The sequence below is a fragment of the Coenobita brevimanus genome, chromosome 73, assembly GCF_032717465.1.
Source record: "Coenobita brevimanus isolate Jiangsu-jjx chromosome 73, ASM3271746v2, whole genome shotgun sequence".
Taxonomy (NCBI): Eukaryota; Metazoa; Arthropoda; class Malacostraca; order Decapoda; family Coenobitidae; genus Coenobita; species Coenobita brevimanus.
The window spans coordinates 33,106,924-33,118,307 of NC_137026.1; positions in this window are offsets into that span (position 1 = coordinate 33,106,924).

Below are 11,384 nucleotides of genomic sequence, written 5' to 3' on the forward strand. Positions count from 1 at the left end.
GATTTTCACCTTTGATGATGTCTTTCATATCAGAGTGAAAGTGGATGCAGACTCTGGAGGATCGAGCGCACGTACACCTCCTTCCCCTTCTCCTTCCTCCTCAGTACGGGCCTGTGCATGTTTTTGTTTTTGCAGTGTGTATGTTTAGCTTCCTCGTAGTTTTGTTTATATACTGCAGGCAGTGTATTCTCAAATTTGTTGAATCTTTTATTATTTTATTATTATTATTATTTTCTCCATGTATCCTGGTAATTCGCGCTGCCACGACAAAAGGCCTCCATGCATGTGAAATTTATGTAGGATGAGACACTGTTCACACTTAATCGAGAGCACACATAGCTCAGACATTACAGACCCGTGATGGTCTTTCTTGTCGTCTGTGTGTCCTTACTGGATTTTACGCTACTTCGAAAACAAATAAGTGACGGATTTCCTTCAAGTTTTCGTTGTTGGTACCTTCATAGTCTACAAACCTCCCCATCAGCCTAATGATTCGTTCACCAAGAGCAGGATCCAGTTCTTGGGAAAAGGAAGGTCTTATTTTTCTATAGGAACTACAAGAAGTTTTGAATTCCTAGTGACTCATTTCCAAATTCCTCATTTCTTACTAACGGGTCTCAGTTTTCGTTGAAGCGATTTTATGGAAATTTATGTAAAGTATTTGTTGCATATATTTTGGTAAATAACATTGTATTTTAATGTATTTTTATTATAATCATTGGTGTGCCGAAAATAGGGGAGGGGGGGGGACGTACACCTCCACGTCCCCCTCCCCCCCAAAGAAAAGGCCCTACATGTCACGCTTAATGCACCTTAGAATTAACTTCCATCGGCTTAATATTTGTTTATGAAAAGTGGCCGGCTGTCTCGTAGATTCATTCCCAGCTTGACGAACAGCGGTTTTCATTATGCCTGGGAATCTGTTTCGTTAGTTGGTTGGTCAGTTTCGTTATGCCTGGGAATCTATTTAGTTGGTTAGGTAGTTTTTTTCGTTGGTTACTGACCCGAGTTACACAAGGTACTTACAGTGAACAAAAAGCTTCGTTATCTGTAGGTGCGTGAGATACAGGTCAGACAAACGCCTTCCTCATGGCATCTGGAAACTAGGCCAGGTTACTGCCGGGGACATTGTTAATGGCCAGGGACGGTCAGTGAAATAAGTACTTCTAAACTGAGGGTCCATGGAGAGAATCCTGATTTGTGTGTGTGTGTGTGTGTGTGTGTGTGTGTGTGTGTGTGAAGGTATGGATTGTAATTCCGAGTAACTTCATGGACACACACACACACACACACACACACACACACACACACACACACACACACACACACACACACACACACACACACACACACACACACACTTGAAATACGAGAAATAGTATAAGACACTTCAAAGCTCTGTGTACTCGTATAAGAACGTAAAGCACAATTTTTTTTTTTAAGCAGTCTGTGAAGGGGGTCCTAAGTCCCTCATTAGACTAAAGAAATAGTGTGGCAGTAAGAATAATAATTAAAATAAAGATCGCTACTGACTAAAATAAATTAACCCCTTCAGTAGGATGGCGTATTTACTTATTCTTCCTACTCTCAGACGATTTTATTCAGCTTGAGAGAGACTTTGCGAGCTGGAGGTGTTAGATATAACTTTCATGGACACTTTCACTAATACAGGTCCCTCCCAGCTTGGATTGTCAATAGGTAGATAAAGAAATAAGTCATCGGATTGCAGGGGTTAGGTTTAATAAGCAGATCCTGTGTGGTAACCCAAGCTATGGCGTATTGTGTTGGCGTTACTAGTGGTCAAGCTTACTCTTTCTCTCTCTTTCTCTTGGCACTGTACTGGCATCGGGTGACACTAGGGGGACTTCCCAGCCTGTGTGTGTGTAAACTCAAAGGCTAATCCAACTGACCAGCCCATCCCATGTCAAGAAACGTCCCTCGCTGGCGTTGTTTTTACCCCTGCCAGAAGTTTGACGGAGATTGTGTAATTTATGTTCACCCTTGTTTATTTGTCGTTTGTATGTTTGTGTACAAGATATCCCCAGGAAGTTGTTATTGTATTTCAGTTAAATCTGGAGGATAGGGCAGGAGTGGGTAAAGGAAGAGTTGATTACATATTAACATGGATCCGGGTGAGGGTGCAGGAGTAACTCATTTCATTGGCGTCGGCGAGGGTATGGGCTCACTGAGATTGTGTAATAAAGCAACTAATCCCGTACAATTAATTGGCTGTGTGAGACCGAGAAATATTCGTCTGGTAGGAAAGAGGAATTACAGCAGTAAGTCATAAATTTTAGTAGGCGCTGGCGAAGTCTAGAGCCTTTCTAGTGTTATTAACCATACGCAGAAACGAAGGAACCAAAGGTGGGATCAGAATCGAGATGGCTGTACACAATGCCTTTGATAACTGGAAATCGTAAATGGGGGATGACAGATTGAGGGAGGAGTGCACCTGAGATGAACGGTTGTGTACTGTACAGCAAACAGTAAATATAACGTAACTTTTGAAATAGCGAGTTTGATAGAAGAGGTGTGATTTAGAGAGTCTGATAGAATGGATGGGCCTTAGAGAGTTTGATAGAATATGTGTGACTTTGAGAGTTTGATAGGATAAGTGTGACTGAGAGTTTGATAGAATAAGCCTGACATAGAGAGTTTGATAGAGTATGTGTGACTTTGAGAGTTTGATAGAGTGTGTGACTGAGAGAATAGGTTTAACTTAGAGTCTAAAAGAAAAAGTGCAGAGTAAAGTTTAATATAGGTGTGAGAATACATAGGCAGATGGGTGCTGCATACCCTCCTTCACCCCTTCGTAACGATGACGAATAATTTATTTTCTTGCTACCATCGGGCGATTTTATTTTGCCCAGAAAGCTCACTGACGAGGGATTATAAACAACTTTAATTCGATTTATTTATTTATTTAGCTGTGGAAGGACCTCATAATGTGTTTCCTTTATTCGTGCTTCGGCCTTTTCCTTTCCTTTCTTTTTTCTTTTTTCCTTTTTTTTTTTTTGTGATGGAAATTCTCTCATAGTGAAGGGGTTAATGTATTCAAGGAGTGAAACAGAAAACGAGTGTCTTGTTTCAGTTACCATCTCGTTGGCAAAGGCTTGAGAAATGACTGCCAGTACAATGGTAATTTAAGGAGGTCACCTGATGGACGAGAGAGAGAGAGAGAGAGAGAGAGAGTTTTGTGTGTGTGTGTGTGTGTGTGTGTGTGTGTGTGTGTGGTAATTTAAGGAGGTCACCTGATGGACGAGAGAGACACAGAGAGAGAGGATTTTTGTGCGTGTGTGCGTGTGTGTGTGTGTGTGTGTGTGTGTGTACGAAATTATTTTACTTGACTAGTGTATGTGAACCGCATCTAAATATTAAAAAAATTGTGTGTAGTTGGTTTTCCTTTTGAGGTGGAACTTGAATGATGTGTGAATAACTAACCCTTTCACAGAGCATCCTGTTTGATAATTCACTCACAGTTTTGTTTATGGATCCTACCTCACCCCATCTCTCACTCGACGAAGCTGAGAGAGGTGTGTTTGGGAGGAGAGAAGCCAAACACTGTAATTCTGAGGGAGCAGATACGGAGAAGGTTATATAGAAAGACATACACAGACACTTTAGAGCATCTTGAAGGAAGAGAAAGGAGAAAGATATTTATGAATGGAATGTTAATAGAGAAGACTGCAACAAGGAAGTGAGGGTAAGGGCCAGGAAAGAGGTATTGTTTCCCTTGCGATCGTTGACCCTCCTAGTGCCACCCTTCTCAGTGCCATGTTTGTGCCATCTCCAAGTGCCATCTGTCATCTCTTAGTGCCATCTCTCATAGTATCATCTTTTCAGTGTCATCGTAGTACCATTCTTCAGTGACATCTGTTATTGTCATCTCAGTGCCACCCCTCATAGTGCCATCATACTGCCATTCCCTCAGTGCCATCATATTGCCCGTCCCTCTCACTGCCACCACATTCAGTGCCACCTTTCCCAGTGCATCCCTTCACACTGCCACCATCTCAGTCCTACCTCATAGCTGTTCAGTGCCATGTCCTGTATCTCCATTCCCGTCATAGCCCAGTGCCACCTCTCACAGTAACGTCCTAGTGCCACCTCAGTGTCATCATAGGGCTATATTATAACCATCTTTTAGTGCCAGCCCAGATATATTTCAGTGCCACCCCTCCCAGTGTCGTAAGTACCGCTTCGTAGTGCCATTATAGTGCCATCAGTGCCATTTCATAGTGTCATCCCAGTTATAGCCCAGTGCCACCCCTCCCAGTGCCACATTTCACTGACATCAAAGAGCTACCTGTCATTGCCACCTTTTTTTATGCAGAGAAAAAAGAACCAAAGCGTGGATGACCCTAGAAAAGCTATTATTTCCAGGGAGAACTGAACAAGAGAGAGGTAAATTCAAGACCCGTTGGAGAGGCTTGAACACATTGCGTTTGAAGTCCGGGGGAGAGAAATACAGACTAAGACAATTCCGGAGTTGACCTGTTGCCTCCTTGAAAGACTGGGAGTATTGGTTGACTTTCGCTTATTCTGTGTGCCACCTCATTCAGTGCCTTGAGTTAGTCGGCCATTAACCCCGGCAGGAAAGTCGATGGCACTGTCGGGACAAATACAGACTGTCAAGACGCACACACGCACATAGGCACACACACACACACACACACACACACACACACACACACACACACACACACACACACACACACACACACACACACACACACACACACACACACACGAGCCCTAGCTGAAATTATAGATGCATTAGTGATTACGTGGAAGCACATTTACTCTAATTAACCGTAAATTACCTTTATATTTTTATTCATTGAACCAGCGTACGTTCGTATACTGCTAGACCTTTAAATTTCGGGGAAGTCTTATGTACCATCCATCCGTCCATCCATCCATCCATCCATCCATCATTCCATCCTTCCTTCCTTCCTTCTTTCCTTCCTTCCTTCCATCCATCCATCCATCCATCCATCCATCCATCCATCCATCCAACCATCCTTCCTTCCTTCGTTCCTTCCTTCGTTCGTTCGTTCCTTCCTTCCTTCCATCCATCCATCCATCCATTCATTCATTCATTCATCCATCCATCCATCCATCCATCCATCCATCCATCCTTCCTTCCTTCCTTCGTTCCTTCCTTCCTTCCTTCCATCCATCCATCCATCCATCCATCCTTCGTTCCTTCCTTCCTTCCATCCATCCATCCATCCATCCATCCTTCCTTCTTTCCTTCCTTCCTTCCTTCCTTCCTTCCTTCCTTCCATCCATCCATCCATCCATCCATCCATCCATCCTTCGTTCCTTCCTTCCTTCCTTCCATCCATCCATCCATCCATCCATTCATCCATCCATCCATCCATCCATCCATCCATCCATCCTTCCTTCCTTCCTTCCTTCCTTCCTTCCATCCATCCATCCATCTATCCGATTCTCTGTAACCTTTACCATGGAGAGGCCCAGAACTAGCTCAGAGTAGACATTTAAGACGAGAAAAACAACATATGATATTTCTTCTCTGTAAAATTACCCAAGAAATGTGGATTAATGGGAAGGCTCATTTAGTGCAAAGGATAATCACAGGAAAGCATATTAACCCCTTTTACTAATTAGCCCTTTCAGTACAATTACATATAGAGGGATGTGTGAGCTGGGAAGAGGGCAGTGAAATGACGGGGGACAGGGCGAGATGAGGCGATTTGTTTGTGGCCACCCCTTATGGGATTAAGGCGTCTGGCAGTAGATAGATAGATATTGCTCGGCTGAGAGATAATATTAAAGACAGAGAGTAAAATATCGCGAAATTAAATTGTCAGGCGCTGGTAATACGTAAATATAGATCCCTTTGTTGACTTGTACCTGCATTTGCTAATTAAGACCAGGTGTACAGTAGGTCAGGTGTGTATGTATAAATATTTGCATGTGTTTGTAGTGTAATGCCATGTGTGTGTGTGTGTGTGTGTGTGTGTGTGTGTGTGTGTGTGTGTGTGTGTGTGTGTGTGTGATGTGGTGGTGTGGTGTGATGTAGTGTATGTTTTGGAATGTCAGTTGGATACGTGACAAAAAAAAAAATCTAAACTAATTGGCTTCAGAATATAAACATCGAGACGCAGGAATGTCAGTTGAATTTTATGAGATAATTAAGGAAACGCCTTTTTGTGCATATGTAAACATTTTGAGGCAGCGTCTTTGCATATATGTAAACATTTATAAGAATCGCGCCAGTGGAATGTTTTGATCTGTTTCCTCTGCGTCGTGGGTGAGGTATTATTATTGTTGTTATTATTATTATTATTATTATTATTATTATTGTTATTGTTATTATTATTGTTGTTTTATTATTATTATTATTGTTACTATTATTATTATTTTTGGTGTTATTATTATTATTATTATGCTTCCGCTAGAATAAATAGCTTGACAGATTGACAGTTAAATCCCAGTGTGTAGAAGAGAAAGTGAAAAAGAGAAAAATAAATAAATGATGTAGGGAGGGTTGGCAGGGTAAAAGCATGGAAAAGCGGTATGGTGAAGGTTAGGTAGGGCAGGGAAGGGACAGGGTGAGAGGTAGGGATGATAGGGAAGGGTGACAGGGTGAGGGCAGTGGAGGATAGGTAGGGTGAGGAAGGAAAGAGTTCGTAGGGTGAGGGGAAGTAAGGTAGGGAAGAAAATGATAGAGTGAATGATAGAGGATAAGGAAGATAGGGTGAGGGAAACTGATTGGTAGGGTGAAGGCTGAGAGAGAGAGAGAGAGAGAGAGCAGGGAAACGATTGACAGGGTGAAAGATTGAGGGGATAGGGAAGGGCTGGCAGGGTGAAGGTTGGAAATACGTACAGGGTGTGAGAGAGAGGGAAAATTGTAGAGACTGGCAGGGTGAGAGATAGTCCTGGCAGGGTAGGTGTGTGGTAGGGGAGGGTTGGCAAAGTGTGAAATAAAGGTAAGAGAGATTGACAGGGAGAGAGGCGGCAGGGATACGGAAAGGTTAGCAGGGTAGAAGGATAAATTAACAGAGTATGACATGGGAAAACGGAAAAAGAGAAGGGCCTGGCAGGGGATATCTGTGGAAGGGGAGGATTGGTAGAGAGAGAGAGAGGGGGGGGGGAGGAAAGAAACTGACATGGGAGAAATGGTTGGAAGAGGCGGGAAGGGTGAGAGATAGAGAAGCTGGCAGGGTAGGTATGTGGAAGGGGAAGGTTGTTGGCAGGTGTGGAAGGGGATGTTGGCAGGGTGGGAGAAAGAGGGAAAATGGAGGAGACTGACAGGGTGAGAGATTGTGAGAGATTGGCAGGGTGAGAGATAGACAGAAGCTGGCAGGGTAGGATTGGCAGCAGGGTAGGGTTGGCAATGTGTTGGGAGAGTAGAGTTGGCAGGGTGTTGGCAGTATAGGGTTGGCATGGTGTTGGCACTGTAGGGTTGGCAGGGTGTAGGCAGGGCTTGGTTAGCAGGGTGTAGGCAGGGTTGGGTTAGCAGGGTGTAGGCAGTGTAGGGGTGACAGGGTGTTGGCAGGGTAGGGGTGGCAGGGTGTTGGCAGGGTAGGGGTGGCAGGATGTTGGCAGGGTAGTGGTGGCAGGGTGTTGGCAGGGTAGGGTTGGCAGTGTGTAGACAGGATGTTAGAAGTGTGTTGGCAGTGTAGGGGTGGCAGGGTGCAGACATGGTGTTGGCAGGGTGTTGGCAGGGTATCGGGACAGGACAGTGGAGTGAGCCCAGTTTATTTTCTCCCCAGACCTTGACTATGAACCAACTTCCGCGATCCCTTCTCCATGACTCTCTCTCTCTCTCTCTCTCTCTCTGTCTCTCTCTCTCTCTCTCTCCCTTTTTTTTTTTTCTTGTTAATACTTTGCTTCGAGCTGAAGGAGAATAATAATAATAAAAATAATAATAATAATAATGATAATAATAATGTGAAGAAGAAAAATAATGTTGATGTTAATGACGATGATAATAATAATAATAATAACAACAACAACAATAATAATAATAATAATAATAATAACAGAATATATATCGTATCCCAGCACTATATAACCCGTTTTTCTTTTTAATTCTCTTCCCAAACTCTTCATCCCCCCACTCGCACCTGCTCATATAAGAATTAAGTTTTCGTTTCTGATCCTGGCAACTAAGGGTATGTTTGAGAGAGAGAGAGAGAGAGAGAGAGTTTCCCCCTTTACCTGGTCCCTTTTTCTCTTTTCCTTCCCTCCTGTGTCCTCTTCATTCTTCTTCCTTCCCTTCTGCTTTCTCCTCATTCCGTTCTCTTGTCATCCTTTCTCCTCTATTTCATCTCCATATCCCTTCCGCCCTCTTCCTCCCTTCTTTCCTCCTCCTCCTCCTCTTCCTTCTCTTCCTCTTCCGCCCATCCTCTCTCTTCCTCAGACTCTCCCTTATTTGCTATTTACTCTCATTTTCTAAACAGTTTAAGAGTAGGACTAAATCATTGCTTTCCTCTTCAGCTAGGTCTTATGTTCCTTGCTTCCTACAGACGATTTTAGTCAGCTCAAGGGAGGCTTTTTGCATAAGGGGGTTAATGAAGTCTGTTTCTAACCCCTCCAGTTCAAAAAATCACTCCCAAGCTGAATAAAATCGTCTGAAGGTAGCAGTAATACACCTAGAAAGACCTCATCGCCTTGAAGACAATTGAGGAAGTTGGATCCCTTTTTGCCCACTTCCTTATTCTTTTTTTTAGTGTTTCTTGAAGACGATGACGGCACTTGTTTACGCATACTCATCCCCCTACTCATTCCTCTTCCTTGACGTCATTTTAAATACTGAAGCAGCGTCTAAGGAAGGTGGCACAGAAAAAGGAAAAAAATGCTATATTGCTCTTGTTGACTTAAGGTTTGAAAATAAATTATCTGTCTATCTGTCTTTAGCCCGACGCCCTAATCCCGCAAAGGGTGGCCGCAGACAAAACGCCTCCAGGTCGCTCTGTCACCCATAATTTGACTGCCCTCCCCCCAGCTCACTCCCCCCTCCTTTATATACATGTCAGCTCCATCCCCCCACCTCATCCTCGGTCTCCCCCTCCCTCTTCCTCCCTCCGCTTCACCTACGTGCACCCTCTTAGTCAGTCTTTCATTCTCCATTCTCTCCACATGTCCAAACCACCTCAGTGTATTTCTCTTAATTTTCTCAATCGCGTAACTAATAAATAGATAAATAAATAAGTAAATCGCTATTGTTTTCGCAGTTTTTTTTTTCAAAGTCTGGTAAATGCAGTTTTTTTTCCTTCAACCATGTCTTCCAAAAAGATATCGTCTGAGCTGAATGTCATCATCATGCGGTGGTATTAGTCACACAAATAATAATAATAATAATAATAATGATGATAATAATAATAATCTATCTATCTATAGCCCGACGCCCTAATCCCGCAAAGGGTGGCTGCAGACAAAACGCCTCCAAGTCGCTGTCACCCACCATTTGACAACCCTCCCCCCAGCTCACACACACCCTCCCTCAATAATAATAATAATAATAATAATATTGATAATAATACCATCATCATCATCATCATCATCATCACCATCATCATCATAATAATAATAATAATAATAATGATAATAATAATACAGTTTAAGGATTAATTTAGTTTCTCCTAAGCTGAATAAAATTGCTTCCAGATATCAGAAAAGCTATAATAAAAAAATAAAAAAACACAAAAGTTCATATTTCAAAACATTATAATTTCGAAATCCAGTACCGAATAATGTAAATATGGCATTGAGAATGTGTGTATAAATTTACTTGGCTCAAAACCTCATAAATAATCACTCTACCCTCAGTGTAAAGCAGACCCGTGAACTGCAGCACAGTTACATTCCTCCTAAACCTCATTCCCTTAATATAGGCAGTCCTTCAACACACACACACACACACACACACACACACACACACACACACACACACACACACACACACACACACACACACACACACAAAGTAATTAGAAAAATGAATAAATAAAAAATCCTTGGGAGCGCCCGGATGAAGTGGCCGAATTCTTGTAGTCCATCGGGTTTACGCTTATTATTAGGGGTCATAACAGTAACAGCAAAAACAACAATAACTATTTTTTTGAGAGTCAGGGGTCAGAACAACAACAAAAACAACAGCAAGATTTTTTTTTACGAGTCAGGATCAAAACTAAACAAAAACAACAACAATTATTTTTTTTTGCGAGTCGGAGGTCAAAACAGTGCCAACAAAAACAACAGCAGTTTTTTTTTTACGAGTCAGGGATCAAAACAATGCCAACAAAAACAACAAAAATTATTTTCATTACGAGTCAGGGATCAAAACAACAATATCAACAAAAACACCAATTATTTTTTGAATCAGGGATCAGAACAACACCAACAAAAACAGCAGCAATTATTTTTTTAGTCAGGGATCAAGACAATAACAAAAACAACAGCATGATTATTTTTTCTTTTTGCGAGTCAGGAGTCAGAACAGAAATAAAAACAACTAACTTTTTCTTTCTTTCTTTCTTTCTTTGGCCTTTGAGCAGTATTAAGAGGAATATCGAAATCATTCTAAGATGGGTGAGAATATGTTAAGAATTTACTATGTCACCTGTAGAGTTCCTTGACCCTGGTTTCAAGATGTCAAAGCCCTCCACAGGTTTGCCATTCATCAGGTGTCTGTTCTTCGGTGAGCAGAGGCAGGTGTGTGGTTGAAGGCTTGAGGAAAGATTGAGGGTGAGGAAAGGGGGAGTGGGAAAAGGGTGAGGGCGAGGAAAGGAAAGGAGGAAGTAAGGATAGGAGGGTGGGGAAAGGGAGAGGTGAGGAAAGGGGGAGTGAGGGAAGGGTGTGGGTGAGGAAAGGAATGGAGGGAGTGAGGAAAGGGAGGGTGAGGAAAGGGTGAAGGTGAGGAAGGGGTTAGGGTGGGGAAAGGGGGGAGTGAGGAAAGGGAGGAGAAGCAGAGGTGGGTTGAGGCGGGAGTGAGTTGGAGGAAAGAGTGAGGATAAGAAAGGGAGGGATGAAGTATGGGACGAGGTACAAGAGTGGGGTGAGGCAGGATTGAGAGGGATTCAGGGGAAAGGAGGAGAAGAGTGAGGGGTGTGGAAAGGAAGAAATGACAGGGATGGGATGATAAAGAAAGGAGAGTGAGGATGGGAGAAAGTGAGAGAGGGATGGGGAAAGGGAGGAGGTGCAGGGGTGAGAGGGAAAGTGAGTCAGAAGGAAAGAAAGAGAGGAGTGAGGAAGCGTGTGAGAGGTAGATATGTGGAGGTGGGGGGGTAGGGGTGAGGTAGGTGAGAGGGGGAGTCACACTAGGTGGAGTTGGGGTGAGGAAGAGGTGGAAGTGAGGAAGGGGCGAGGGAGGAAGAGATGAAAGGGCGGAGGAACTGAGGCACAAG